The sequence below is a fragment of the Malania oleifera genome, chromosome 11, assembly GCF_029873635.1.
Source record: "Malania oleifera isolate guangnan ecotype guangnan chromosome 11, ASM2987363v1, whole genome shotgun sequence".
Classification (NCBI taxonomy): Eukaryota; Viridiplantae; Streptophyta; class Magnoliopsida; order Santalales; family Ximeniaceae; genus Malania; species Malania oleifera.
Genome location: NC_080427.1, coordinates 60,663,420 through 60,678,610, shown reverse-complemented (window position 1 = coordinate 60,678,610; position 15,191 = coordinate 60,663,420). Strand labels below are relative to the sequence as shown.

The 15,191-nt window shown below is 38.2% G+C and overlaps 1 non-coding gene across 1 annotated transcript; it reads left to right on the top strand.

Moving 5' to 3' along the window:
- The first annotated feature begins 4,251 nt into the window (after window positions 1-4,251).
- Window positions 4,252-4,357, top strand: LOC131143665 (small nucleolar RNA R71). Its single transcript, XR_009133647.1, has one exon. It is a non-coding gene; the product is annotated as a small nucleolar RNA R71 (small nucleolar RNA).
- The last annotated feature ends 10,834 nt before the right edge of the window (window positions 4,358-15,191 follow it).

The following is a 15,191-nucleotide window of genomic DNA, read 5'->3' as shown; positions in this document are numbered from 1 at the left end:
TCGTTGGGGACACGCTGGGTATTTTTGAAAAAGTTTAATTGAGTTTAATGAAAATTAACCCTGATTTATTGTGGTAAAAATTTTACCAACCCGAGAGATTCGATTGACCATTTTCAAGATTTGGTCGACCGTAGTACTGTGTTTAGTCGATCAAGTCAGTTTTGAACTAGAAATATGGTTGATCGCCTCAAGGTGATTTTCAAACCCTTCGAGGCTCGGTCGATCGAGACAAGTTCAGTTGACCATTTTTATAGGTTCGATCGACCATAGTCAAATGAACTAACAAATTTGGTCGACCGAGTGTACGGGGTGTCAGGCACGTGGGGATTCAGTTGACCGTAAGTGTCACGTTCATTTTGTGATGGTCGACCGACCAAAGTCAAAGTGATACAATAATGTTGATTCTAGACAGACTCAGAGTTAGAATCTGAATTATACAAAAACATCAGTGGATGGGCTAATGTTGCTTCACAAGAAGGTGCCATTTCCCACAAGTACTGAAGTCGGCTGGGGGAGAGTGGGGGTCGAGCCTGACGTGGCTGGAGAGCCTAGAGTGGCTGCAGCTGATTGGGTATGGTACTTGGTGGGAGGGACTGATATGATTGAAAGGGGCGTGGCCATAATTGTGGGTCAGGTTTGGGAGCCGGACGCGTAGTGATGGGAGGATCGGAGACCTCTGACGGTGGGATATACGGCATGGTCGGTCGGAAGTGGTGGAATAGCAGGGGGTTGGGAAACCAGACCTCATGAAGATCAATGGAGGTCTGGTCCAAGAAAGATGTTGTTACGAAGTGCAGCAAACCCCCTTGTCGCGAGGCCGACCCTTGTCATGGCATCAGCCACAGATGTCTACAAGGTGCTCGAACTACGTGCACAACCTCCTCTTGTGATGCTGAACTCTGTCGGCCCCATAATAAAGACCCCCGCCATGGCACAGCTTGAAGTCGTCGCCTCTTGGCAACAGGCTAAGATGATGCATGGAAGGATGCCAAAGATGAATCAGAAGGAGAAGATATTGCAAGAAAGTGCAAGAAGAGGGTGACAATGTTCACCTAAGCTGTAATGAGAAGGCAGGAGATGAAAAGTCGGGGTCGAGTAAATTTAAAACAACTTCTCATTGTTTCTCGACTGGGGTGCACCAAGCTCAGTGCTGGTAGCACACCTAGTTTACCCTCTCAGTATTTTCCAATCTTAAAACAGTGCGGGGGCTTGACTAGGTCGCCCATACACGTGATGGTTGCTTCACTTTGTCGCACCCCCAACTTATCCTAAAACATACTCTAACGACTCTAAACCCTAGTTAGTCTACTCTAACTATTCTAAGGACTCAAAAAGAAAAGATAAACTATCAAGTTGCCTCCTGGTAGCGCTAAAATTACCATCTTCAACCAAATGCTTTGAAGCTCAACTTGAACTCAGCCTGGGTCCCAGTTAATATTGGTTTCTCCCTTCTCTTCCTCTCTCCTGAAGTTGCATACTCCCACCTTATTTTCAGAATTGGGGACCGAATCATGTTTTCTCTTCCTACATTGAATGCAGACGTTAGCCATGGCTAGGAATGGTCATCCAAAGAGGATAGGGATTGGTTTTGTGGAGGGTTCCATATCTAAAATAATGAAGTCAACCAGGTAATGGAATTCTTCAACTATGACTACGACATCCTCTACTACACCCCTAGGTTTCTTAAGGGATCGATCAGCTAAACTCAATGTGACCCGTGTGGGTTGTAGCTTTCCAGTGTTAAGTTGCTGATAGGATGAGTATGGGAGGATGTTCACACTTTCCCCTAGATCTAAAAGAGCTCCTTCAATGGCATAATCACCAATTACACAAGAGACAGTGGGGAAGTCGGGGTCTTTTAGTTTAGGCGGGGGGTGACTTTGTGTCATGGAACTCCAATGCTCAGTCAACCACACTTGTCCATTCATAGCTACCTTTGGTGCTTTTTGAAACTTATACAGCTCCTTGATGATTTGTGCATATCTAGGCGTTTTGTTCATTGCATCCAAAAGGAATTGATTGGCTTGAAATCACCAAAATGCACCCAAAATGACCTCATTGGTGATCTCCGCATTGGATGGGTAGGGCATAGGAAGATCGAAAGGGCATGGGGCTGGAGAGACATGAAAGGCCCTATAAGGACTCAAAAATAAAAGACAAACTACCAGGTTGCCTCCCGGAAGCGCTAAGTTTACCGTCTTCAGCCAGACGCTTTGAAGCTCAACTTGAACTCAGCCTGGGTCCTAGTTAATATTGGTTGTTCCCTTCTCTTCCTCGCTCTCAAAGTTGCATACCCTGACCTTATTTTTAGAATTAGGGACCGAATCATGTTTTTTTATAAATTGCTCAAAAGGGTCCTCACATTCGGAAATGGTAGGGTTGTCAGGCTGAAGTGTCCTATCCCCAGGGTATTTCCATAGCATTGAAGGAGTTGCTTCCCTAACAATTTTATCATGCACGTCTTCGTCCACAACTTGGATGGCGTTAAGCAGATGTTGGGAGGTATTAAATATGTTCAACCTACATTACATATGGCCCCATGAGACATCTATAATCCTTGTCCTATATTGAATGTCGGCGTTAGCCGTGGCTAGGAATGGTCATCCAAAAAGGATAGGGATTGGGTTTGTGGAGGGTTCCATATCTAGAATAATGAGGTCAATTGGGTAATGGAATTCTTCAACTATGACTACGACATCCTCTACTACACCCCTAGGTTTCTTAAGGGATCGATCAGCTAAACTCAATGTGACCCGCATGGGTTGTAGCTTTCCAATGTTAAGTTGTTGATAGGGTGAGTATGGGAGGATTTTCACACTTTCCCCTAGATCTAAAAGAGCCCCTTCAATGGCATAATCACCAATTACACAAGAGACAATGTGTGAGCCCGGGGTCTTTTGGTTTAGGCGGGGGGTGACTTTATGTCATGGAACTCCAATGCTCAGTCAACCGCATTTGTCCATTCACAGCTACCCTTGATGCTTTTTGCAACCTATACAATTCCCTGATGATTTGTGCATATCTAGGAGTTTTGTTCATTGCATCCAAGAGGGGTTGATTGGCTTGAAATTGCCAAAATGTGCCCAAAATGGACTTAGTGGTGATCTCCGCATTGGATGGGCAGGGCGTAGGAAGATCTAAAGGGCATGGGGCTGGAGAGACATGAAAGGCCCTATGAGGGGCATAGTGCTGCTTGGTCCCTCCAACCACAGGTGAGGAAGCAGGGTGGTCATGATTTAGGTTGGAAGAAGGTGGGAAATAAGGATTAGTAATTGGTTCCATCTTCTCCTCTTCTTCCTTCTCTTCTTTACTTAATTGCTCCTTGATTTCATTAACTGTCACCTTGCAATTTACCACCTAGGCCTGCTCAGGATAAGTTGTCGGACCAATGTCCAGTTCACACTCTAGCCCATATTGCCCTTTTGGATTTATTATGGGCTGACTTGGTAACTTACCTTCATCTCAACTACTTAGAGTAGCAGCTAGCTACCCCATGGTCGTTTCTAGCTTTGCAATAGATTGGGAATGAGAGTGAAGGAGTTGCCGATCCACTTGACGGTCAGCTTCGATTTGCTTGAGGGTTGTCAACACCGTCTCCTCAAATGAATCATATTTGGGTTGAGGTGGAGGCTGCTGCTGCAATAATGATGATTTAGAGGTAGAGTCAGGGTAACTTTGGAAATTTCGATATAGTCGAGGAGGTGGAGCATTCGAAGCTTGTGGAGATCTTTGAGATTGAAAACTCAGATCTTATGGCTTCCACTAGAAGTTAGGATTTTGTTTCCACCCGGGGTTGTAGGTATTCGAGTAGGGGTCATTAGCTAGTTTATCATACCAGTTGTGGGTGGCCTTTACTTCCTAGTGCACAAGCTCAGGCTGGGAATGCGCATGAGGGAAAATGTAACATCTAAGTGAAGGGTAAGAGCAAATTGCACAAACCGTTGTACGCGCTATTGTCTATGGTCCTAAGGACAAGCATTGATCTAATTTTTTAGATATAGCATGCAATGAAGGGGCTAGGTCCTAGTTTGCGGTCAACTCGTAGACTCCCTTAGGTTTTGAAGTTGGTGGATATGGTAGTCTACAAATAGCAGTCATGTGCTGCTGGGAATTCTCAGCCAAATTTTCAAAAAGAATCCAGACTTCATTTCATGCTTTGTGAGGAAAGTACCTCCGCACGACGTATCAACCATGGACCTATCTCTCTCATCTAATCCTTCGTAAAAAGTTTGCATTAATTGCCATTTGGGGACCTAGTGATGTGGGCATTTATGGAGCAGGTCCCTAAAGTGCTCCCAAGTCTCAAAAAAGAGTTCCCCATCCATCTGTAAGAAACTTGTGATAGCTCTCTGGAGATGAGTAATCTTCCCAATTGGAAAGTACTTTTTAAGAAAGTCATGCTGCATGGTGGCCTAGTTGGTCACCGAGTTCAATTCTAAGGATGTCAGCCAATATTTGGCCTTATCGTTCAAAGAGAACGGGAAAAGCCTAAGACAGAGAGTATCATCACTAAAATTAGGGATGCAGATGGTGGAAAAAATTTCCAAGAACTCATCTAGATGTTGATAAGGATTTTCAGTAGAGTTCCCATAAAAGTTGAGCAGCATCGAGATGATCGAAGTCTTAAACTCAAATTATGCCGCCTGAACATCCGGGAATTGGATACAGGACGTTGAGGTGTATGCATTAGGGACAAAGTAGTTCCTAAGGGGCTGAAGGTGTTGCTCTCCCACCATAGGTAGGTGGGGAGCAAGGGGTTCCAGGATTTGTTCAGTGGGAACCAGAGGGTTATCTTCGGCCATAGCTTTCAATTCAGACTACTCAGCCTTCTTCGGATTAGAGATAGGTTTCCTAATGGACCTACAAGAATTTTCAATCTCAAGATCTATGGGAATTATCTCGGGTTCCAAAGAACGCAGACCAAACATACACGCTTGCAAACACACAGATTCAGACTTTGAAACATAAAACAAAAGAAAATAGAAATTAACAAAGAAAGTGAAAACAAAAGGAAAGCAAATCAAAAGAACAAGGTAATAATACTCTAAAGCGGAAGTTGGCTTATAACCATAGCCAAGTCTCTGACAACGGTGCCAAAATTTGGTAGGTTCGCCAAGGCTTGGGTCCTTAACTACCAAAAATAATATTTACCAAACCTAACTATCCCAAGTTTAGTAGAAAGTGGGCAAATCGGGTATCGATGCACGAGACTTGAAGCGCGGTTATTAAACTACTTCCAATTTTGTTTATAAAGCCTTGTTATGAAAAAGAAGTGAAAGATAGTATTTCGTGATGGTGATTATCTAAAAACTACTGGAATGCATGTAAAGGAAAGCAAGTAAATTTCTAAGTTACCCTACTCCTGCAAAGTGATAGTGTGGTCCGAATCAGATCTTGGACACCATGCTTCTAACTATGCTCATCCGGACTTCCATAAAAGTACTAACCCGAGTGGGCCAAAGTGAGAGAGGTGCAATCGAGGGCATAGGGTAGCAAGGGTGCACCAACCGTCCGGAGTACGGTCGAGAACCGAAGTATACCCTGTCTTAATGATAACGAATACCTCCACGGTTCCATAGCCGACTATTTCCCTCTGACTAATATGTAGCAGTGTTTATCCTTATCTGGAACCTTTCATCCAACACACATCAAGTAAATGGAAAGCAGTAAATGAAAGCATGATTAAAAAGATCATCCCTTTATCATTCCAAACATCTGTCACTAATTCCAGAAGTACAAGAGGAGATCCTAATATACGCGGCTGTTGTATGAATGCCGCCGGTTGTCAAAAACCGTCGAACACTCCACACATGAACCGAAACTTCTCTACTCCTATTCTAACTTGGCTCTCAATGACTTCCTAGGTCTGTCACTCACCTAAGAGAGGCCAAAGAGGAACCCAGAGCTTGTGTTCGTAGCGAATACTTATATGCTCTAGGGTTTACAAGGTTTGTTTTACAAGTTAGGAAAGGTTACAGCAAATATCGCACAGAAGATCATTACTGTCAGCCAAGTCACTCCTCTGTCATTATTGTGCGTGCCCTATTCAGATCTCGCGGGAAGTTAGGGATTCAAATCTTCAATGTCTTCGACTTCATAGTGCTTCAGGTTCTTGATGGTCGAGTTGATGGTCAAGATTTGTAGTATCTCGATCTTCCGAAAATCTCAGTATCTCGACATAGTCACCCTGAAAGGTCTCTTGGTCGAACACTTCGTCGAGACTCTCAGCACTACTGAATTTCAGTTCTGTGTCAGTATCTCGACGTGGTCACCCCAGCGGGTCACTTGTTCGAGCACTTGGTCCAACCTTGCGGCATTCTGATCTCAGTCTGAACCTTGGAGTTTGCAGTGGAAGACTAAGTCGCCCCTGTGGTTTTCTAGTCGTGCCACATGGTCGAGCATCATCTTCTTGTCCGTTTATGATTTGACACTTTGGAAGCTTGGCTAAATGTCTGAATTCAAGCTTTGAATCCTCCAAATCCTCCTTGGCTTCTTGTAATGTCTAACTCTATGGTTTTAACATGTTTTTCCTAAAAAGACAAACAAACCTTGCATAACTTTGAACAATGATAACTCTGGGTAAATACATAATAAAATGAGGATAAGAAAAGATAAATTAGGGTCTAAAATCATGTATTTTAGGGACTTATCACAACTTCACCCCAAAAGCCCTTTTATATCTAACTTAGAGGACCCTTACGAACAAATTCTTCAATTCATGATCCGGCCTCCAGTTTAGAGGGACAATTGCAGAATGCAAAACAGAGATTGACGAGGGAATGAGGGAGGACACTCTTAGCTTCGAACCATGATGAGTTCAACATGAGCTTTAGTGCGTCTGGCTGAAGACGGTAAACTTAGCGCTTCCTAGAGGCAACTCAAGTATTTTTCTTTTCTTTTTGAGTCTGTAGGTTGTACATAGTAGAGTAAATAGGGTTTAGAGTCTTAAGAGTATGCCATAGGATAGTTGGGGTAAGACTAAGACACAATCAGCACGCAAACTTTCCTATTTTGAAATTCAAACCTTGTACGCCCTAATTGGTATAAATATTAGTTTTGAATATGTTCTTAGGGTTCCTCTTTGGCCTCTCTTAGGTTAGTGACAGACTTAAGACATCATTGAGAGCCATTTAGAGTATAAATTAGTGTAGATTTCAATACTTGTTCTAGTTCATGCAAGAAGTATTCGAAGTCCTGTGACAACCTGCGAAACTCTTGTGCTTCCAAGTAGATAGATGATCGTTTGGTTGTAGCTCCATTTGTCAGTGAATTTGAATGCAATGAAATAATCTTTTACATACTTTCATCTTTACTACTTTCCTTTACTTGCTTTCATTTATATGTTTTCCTTTACTGCTTTCTTTACTTGCTTTTATTTTAATACCATGCTTTTATTTTCATGCACCTTTAATACTTGGATTGTGATGAAGTCGTAGGGATAGGATAGCACTACTGTAAATTTAGTTAGACATACGTAGTAGGCTACGGATACTAAAAAGGTTTTCATGATCATTGAGATAAGGTATATTCTGATTCCCGATCGTGCTCCAGAAGATTGGTGCACCCTTGCTACCTTATGCCCTCAAACGACTCCTTTCACCATTAACCTAATACGGATAGCTGATCGAACGTATTTTACACACATGAGCTGAGAAATTGGATTCATGAGTTGAGCACTACTTTGTAAGAGTATAGTTAAAGTAAGATTTACATGCTTTCTGTAGATTGTTAGAAAACCCACCAAAATCTCTCTTTTTTACTTTCTTTTACACAAGGCTTTAGTAAACTAGATTAGAAGTGGTGAATAACAACACTTTTAGTCCTTGTGGATCGATAACCGACTTTACTTTCTACAGAACTTGGGATTAGTTAGGTTTTAAAAATTGTATTTTTGGTAGTTAATGACCGAAGCCTTGGCGAGCCTACCATGATCTTTGAAAGAGAGTATGAAATGTGAGAAAGAATTAAAGAATTAACAATAAAGCTTTCAATTGGATTCTTTAACATTTCAAAAGAGGTTTGGTCAAGTATTTATAGGCATTTTGGAAATATGGCTGTTATGTGACCGTTGGGTAATAAAATAATATTATAATTTGAATTTTCTAGTCATTATATGCCCAGAAATTTGAAATCGCGAGTGGTCCGATCAACTAGCCCAAGGTTCGGTCGATTGGCCCTAAGACGATTTCCAATTTTGTGAGAAACGGTCTGCCAGGCTCAAGATCTGGTCTTCCAGATCATAAGGCTAGTCGACTTGGCCAATTAAGCCTTTAAGAGGCCAGTCATTTGGGCCCTTATATAAGTGCCCATTTGTTCCGTCCGGTCAACTAGGCAAGCAAGGCTTAGGTGTGGCCGATCTTCCAAGCCTGTTCAAATTACAATTTTGGCCCTTATGCCCCATTGATTGACTGGTCCAAATATACTAATGGGAGGCCGGTCGACTAGCCCTTTAGTAAAAGTCTCATTTTTGGCCAGATGAGCTAGTCGACTGGGCCTTACAGGCCGGTCGGCTAGCCTTAACAAAAATGAGATTTTGGCCTTGTCTTTGATTTCAAAAGCATTTTAAACCTCTTTTGAAAGATAATTTTTTTAGTATAAAAAGGTTTTCATTTAATTTAGGGTTCCTAAGGGGTTCCTAAGGTCAATATAGGTCAGTTTTGAGCTTTGATTTTGGCCTTAACAAAAATGAGATTTTGGCATTGTCTTTGATTTCAAAAGCATTTTAAACCTTTTGTGAAAGATAATTTTTAAGTATAAAAATGTTTTAATTTAATTTAGGGTTCCTAAGGTCAATCTAGGTCAGTTTTGAGCTTCAATTAAAATCATATGAGCACGCATGTACACACAAACCTTAATTACTATTACAACTTAAAATTGTAAAGTCTTCAATCTTTGCTCTTTGTAATTCATGGAATACGCCACTTTGATGTGAGCTTTAAATTTTTTCATGGCTTCTATATTGCACCATCATCATATCTATGCTTTCATGAGATTTAACATGTTCACACACTAGGCACATAAATGAGATGTTGTGGTTTGTCATAATCAAAATAGGAATGGAACTCGAAAGGTCAATACATGTCAATATGTCACCAAATAAGTTGTAGGCTCGCCAAGGCTTGAGTCCTTAACTACCAAAAAAATATTTATAAACCTAACTTGATCCCAAGTTCAGTAGAAAGTGGGGGAAGTCGGGTATCGATCCATGGAGATTAGAGTGCAGTTATCAACTTTTTCTAAATTAGTTTATTACGACTTTGAATAAAAAGAAGTGAAAAAGGAAATAATAGTAAAGGTAGTGTGTAACAACCTACTACTATATACCATATTTATATTTTTTTTTCCTTAATATATATAAAACATATAGCAACTCCGTCTGTAATACTACTGAAAACATCACAGGCCCAAAAGTGCACTGAGGAAAACTTTGTACACAATACATTCCTAAATAGCGGTAAACACGAAACTGTAAACAATTATATACAATATTTACAACACTAGAAATCTAAAAAGTCCCTATTAGCCTAGCTAGGCTTTTGACTTTTGATTTTGATGATAACAAAGAAAGGCTATCTAATTCGCTTCCAAGTGATGCTATTTCAGTTATTGAAGGCAAAGATGATTTCAAATGATAAAAGGGACAATTCCGAAAGCTCATTCAACTTAGACTTCAAATGACATATCTTGAAAGCTCACAAGGATCAAGGAACATGGAAGGCCTTACATAAAAGAAAATTATCCATAATGAAAGCATTAAAGAAGTTTGAAAGATCAAACATTTGTGACAAAGTGAACTCAAAGCAAAGAGGAGTCAAATCAGTTTTTAGGACAAGCTTTGTAAGAGCTTCAAATATGATTTAAGTATGATTTTTCATTTTGAAGCTCATTAGGCAAAGAGACTTAGAGACCTTAGTCTTAAGTCTTGGAACATATTTTTCAAAGTAAAATAAATTAATATTCCAAGATTAAATAAGCAAAAAAGAGAGAGATCAAAAATAAGAAACAACTGGTTGACAGGCGACTGACTGTCAATAGACAGTCAACTACCATATTAAAGAGCTTTAAGAAAGAAGACAGAAGCATGACAATCAACTATCTAGTGTTGACAGGCGACTGTCAGTGTAAATTGAGACGATTGTGTGTGTTTTGCTAGTCGTCTATCACCCTTCTGAATGTTTTAAAAAAAACCAAGTTGTTTAGTGAGAGGACCTGACTGCTTGTTGACGAGCGACTGTCACCTCTCTGGTTGTGCATTTTAAACGTGAAACACATTGTCAACCGACTGCCAGAGTTCTCACAGTCGTTTGTCACGCGGTAAAATTGAAAAACCAACGGTTATATTTTGAAATTTTAAAATTGCTTGGGGCTCAAATTTATTTAAAACTTTGACCCTACTCCAAGTAAACTTAGGGAACAAGTTAGATACACTTCTACATCTATAAATACACCCAAGATACATTGATTCAACACCAAGAATTAAATTCAGCAATCAAAATCTCTCTCAAGCATTTAGAAATTTTCAATGCTCTTTGTTGCTCATAACTTCCACGAAGTTTATTGAAGTCTTGCTAGTTTTCTCACTGATATTGAGCTACAATTTCTAATTCTTTCATCAATTGAAAGGATCATATGGTGAAAAACTTCTAGAGCTTCAATCTAAATTTCGTATTGTGAATTTTATTGAAGTATATAGTTTTTTATATGTACTAATCAGCTCTTTGAGGAGTAATTCTTGTACGTCTTATTTCAAATCCTTGTTGCAAATTGATTGACGATTCGAGTGTTGAATCGTTGGACCAAACAAGGGAATATTGTTTGGAGAAGGCGGGCTCTAGCCTTAACAAAAGGAGTGCTGTAATCAGTGTTGTTCCATATGGTAAAGGAACTACGATAGTGAATCCTTTGGTGGTTTGCCAAGGGCAAGGACGTAGGCTGTGTTGAAGCCGAACCTCATAAAACCTTGTGTTTCTCTCTCTCTTCCCTACTCTTTATTTTTCAGCAAAGTTTATAAATTGCGTGGATGCTTTATAAAACTCTAAATTCTAAGTGTTTGTTTGTTAAATAGACTGGAGGATAATTTGTTTCGGTTTGATCAGCATTGATTGCAGAAATCGAAAGGGACTACGTTGGTTGATCATCCTTAACTTATTAAACTGAAAGTTTATTTAAAAGTTGAACATTAGGAAGAAGTGTGTTTGTGAATTTGGACACAGGGCTTATACATATTTAGTAAGCATTACATATTGCTACAAGGCTATTATTACAAGAATCAAGTGATTGGTTATTTTGTTTTGGTTGTGATTAATTTGAATAAATTTTGTGATTGTGTTTGAGGTGCGATTATTATTATAACACAGAAGTATTAAAAAAAAGCGAATAAAATTTTTAAAATCCCAATTCACCCCCCTTTTGGGAAAGTTATTCCAATTTCAGTTGGTATCAGAGCTTAGTGATAGTAATTCTTAATAAGAAACTATAAAAAGATCTAATGGCATATATAGGAGTAGCTCCCTTCGGTGAGGGCAATCCTCAACCTATCCACCAATCTTTTGTGGACAAAATTATACCTTTTGGAAAAAGAGAATGCAAATATATCTCCAACACATGGATTGGAAAGCTTGGGAAGTAGTTATGGATGGAGACCTAACTCCTACTAAGATGGTGGATAGCAAACAAATTCCTAAAGAGAAAAAGGATATGACTGATATAGACTATAAGATGCTCCAAATTCAAGTGCTATAAATGTCTTATATTATGCTTTAGATGCTAATGAATTTAATAGGGTCATGGGTTGCAAAACAGCTAAAGAGATATGGGACAAATTAGAAGTAACATATGAAAGAACAATAGATGTTAGAGACAATAGGATAGATATGTTAACAAGTGAGTATGAAGCATTCAAAATGAATTCAGATTAAACAATCTCGAGTATGTATACCAGATTTACTCACATAATCAATTCCTTACGTGCCTTAGGAAAAACCTACACTACCTACGAAATGATTAGGAAAATACTAAAAGGCCTTCCCTCCATATGGGAACCAAAGGCTACTATTATCACAGAAGGTAGAAATATTAAGACCACCTCACTAGATGAACTTATAGGTTCACTACTTACCTATGAAATGGCTTTAAAGGAAAGAAATCCTGAACGCAAGCATAAAAAGTCCATTGCATTAAAAGCTTCTAGTAATAGCTCAAGTGAAGAGGAAAGTGAATCAAGCGACTTAGATCAAGATGAATTAGCATTCATCACTAAAAGACTGGGTAAGTTCTATAGGAGAAATAAAAGGTTTCCTAAAAAGTTTAATAAAAAGAAATCTGAAAAAGGATAGACAAGTAGAAAAGAAAATAAAAGTAAAAATGACCCTCCTATATGCTATCATTGCAAGAAACTAGGGCACATCAAGCTGGACTGCCCGTTACTCAAGAAAGACAAAAAGAAAAAGAAGGAAGTTATAAAGGCCACTTGGGAGATTCAAGCTCTAGCGAGACGGAGAACGAGTCAACTGGACAAGAGATGGCGAATATATGCTTCATGGCGAATGACGAAGAGGTAAATTCCCACTACTCCTCAATAGAATCTAACAATGAGTCTTGTGATGAATTTTGCGATAGCATGCCCTTCTATAAAGAATTACAAGCTGAGCTATTTTCTTTACACAAAAGATTCACAAAAGTCCCCAAGAGAAATATAACTTTGAAAGAACAAAATAAAGAATTAATGAAGCAACTTGAATCATCTAAAACCATTGAAAAGGAGAAATATTCTTATATTGAAAAGCTAGAAGAGGAAATAAAAGAAATTACTCACGAGATAGGCAAAATTCAAAAAGATGATTTAAATAAAAAGGATTTAGAGATAATCAAACTTAAGAAATCAGTAGAGGATAAAGAGAAAACAATTTGTAACTTTACCAAAGGAAAAGAAAATTTTGAAAAAATGATTGGACAACAAAGACTACATGGAAATAGAGAAGGGATAGGTTATAATGGAAAAACAAATAAAAGGAGTAAAAATTTATACATGGGATATTTTGTCAAAGAAGTAAAGCACTATGCTAGTACTTCTTCAAACAACAAACATGAACACACCACTTGCTACATGTGCAAGAATAAAGGTCATGTAATGTTCAATTGCCCACTGAAAAGAAAATATGTTAAAATTCAAGGAGAATGGAAAGTAAACAATGGAACTAAAAATAATTCAAAGAAAGTTAAGAGAATTTGGATTCCAAAGACTAACACTATGAATCCCTCATTGTAGGTGTGCTTTAGGACAACACCATCAATGGATAAGTGGTACTTGGACAGCGAGTGTTCAAGACACATGACCGGTGATAGGACCAAGTTCACCACACTAAAACAAAAAGATGGAGGATACGTGACCTTCGGTGACAATGCCAAAGGTAAAATTAGTGGCATCGGTAAAATAGATAAATAACCTTCTCTTACTATTGATAATATGCTATTGGTAGAAGGATTAAAACATAATCTTTTAGGCATTAGCCAATTAAGTGACAAAGGTTTCGAAATAACTTTTAAGAAAGATAAATGTGTTATTCAAAACCCTAAGAACAATGAAACCTTATTTATAGCTTATAGGATAAATAATGTATATTGTATAAACCTTGAGAACTTAGTAAATCAAAATGTAACTTGTTTGGCTGCAATGAATGAAATGAGTTGGCTTTGGCATAGGAAACTAGGATATGTTAGCATGGACCTATTATCTAAACTATCCAAGAAAAATCTTGTAAAAGGATTACCAAATACAAAACTTATAAAAGACAAGATTTGTGATGCGTGCCAAAAAGGAAAACAAGTCAAAACAAGTTTCAAAAAGAAAAAGTACATATCAACTAGTAGACCCCTAGAACTCTTGCACCTAGACTTATTTGGTCCCACTAGAATCCTAAGCCTAGGAGGCAAACAATATGCTTTTGTAATTGTAGATGACTATTCAAGATTTACTTGGGTATTATTCTTAGCAAACAAAGATGAAACTTGTAACATGCTAATCACCTTATGTAAGAAATTACAAAAATGAAAAAAAGTTATAATGTAACTAATTTTAGAAGTGATCAAGGTAGAGAGTTTAAAAACAAAGATGTTGATAAATTTTGTGATGAAGATGGAATAAACCATAATTTTTTAGTACCTAGGACTCCACAACAAAATGGAGTTGTAGAAAGAAAAAAAAAGAACCCTCCAAAAAATGGCAAGAACCATGATAAATGAAAATAATCTACCTAAATACTTTTGGGCAGAAGCTGTGAATATATCTTGTTATATTATAAATAGGGTATCTATTAGATCAAGTTTAGATAAAATACCATATGAACTATGGATAGGTAGAAGACCCAACATATCCTACTTTCATGTTTTTGGGTGCAAATGCTTTATTCTAAATACTAAAGATGATCTAGGTAAGTTTGATGCAATATCTGATGAAAGTATCTTCTTAGGATATTCCACAAATAGCAAAGCCTATAGGATTTATAATAAAAGAACTCTTACTATTGTTGAATCCATGCATATAACTTTTGACGAATCAAATCACTACGTCAAAGAAATAACAAATGATGAAAGAGAAGATATCTCACAAAAAGAAGATAATCTTGAAACAAAAGAAGAAAACAATGATAAAACCACAAATGAAAACTTCATAGAAAATCAAGAACTACCTAAAGAATGGAAATATGCTAAAAGTCACCCAAAAGATCAAATCCTTGGAGAACCATCAAAAGGAGTAACCACTAGAGCATCAATAAAAAATATTTGCAGCCATTATGCCTTTTTATCTCAAGATGAACCCAAAAATATTGAAGAAACCTTAAAAGATGATTCTTGGATAATAGTTATGCAGGAAGAACTTAATCAGTTTGAAAGGAGTCAACTTTGGCAACTTGTACCTAAACCCAAAGAACAATCAATCATAGGAACCAAATGGGTGTTTAGAAATAAAAAAGATGAGGGTAGTTGTAAGAAATAAAGTTAGGCTAGTAGCACAAGGCTATAATCAAGAAGAAGGCATTGACTACGACGAAACCTTTGCTCCCGTAGCTAGAATGGAAGCAATTAGAATGCTCCTAACCTATGCAGCTCATAAAGACTTTAAATTATACCAAATGGATGTAAAATGTGCATTCTTAAACTGATATATAAATGAAGAAGTTTATGTTAAACAA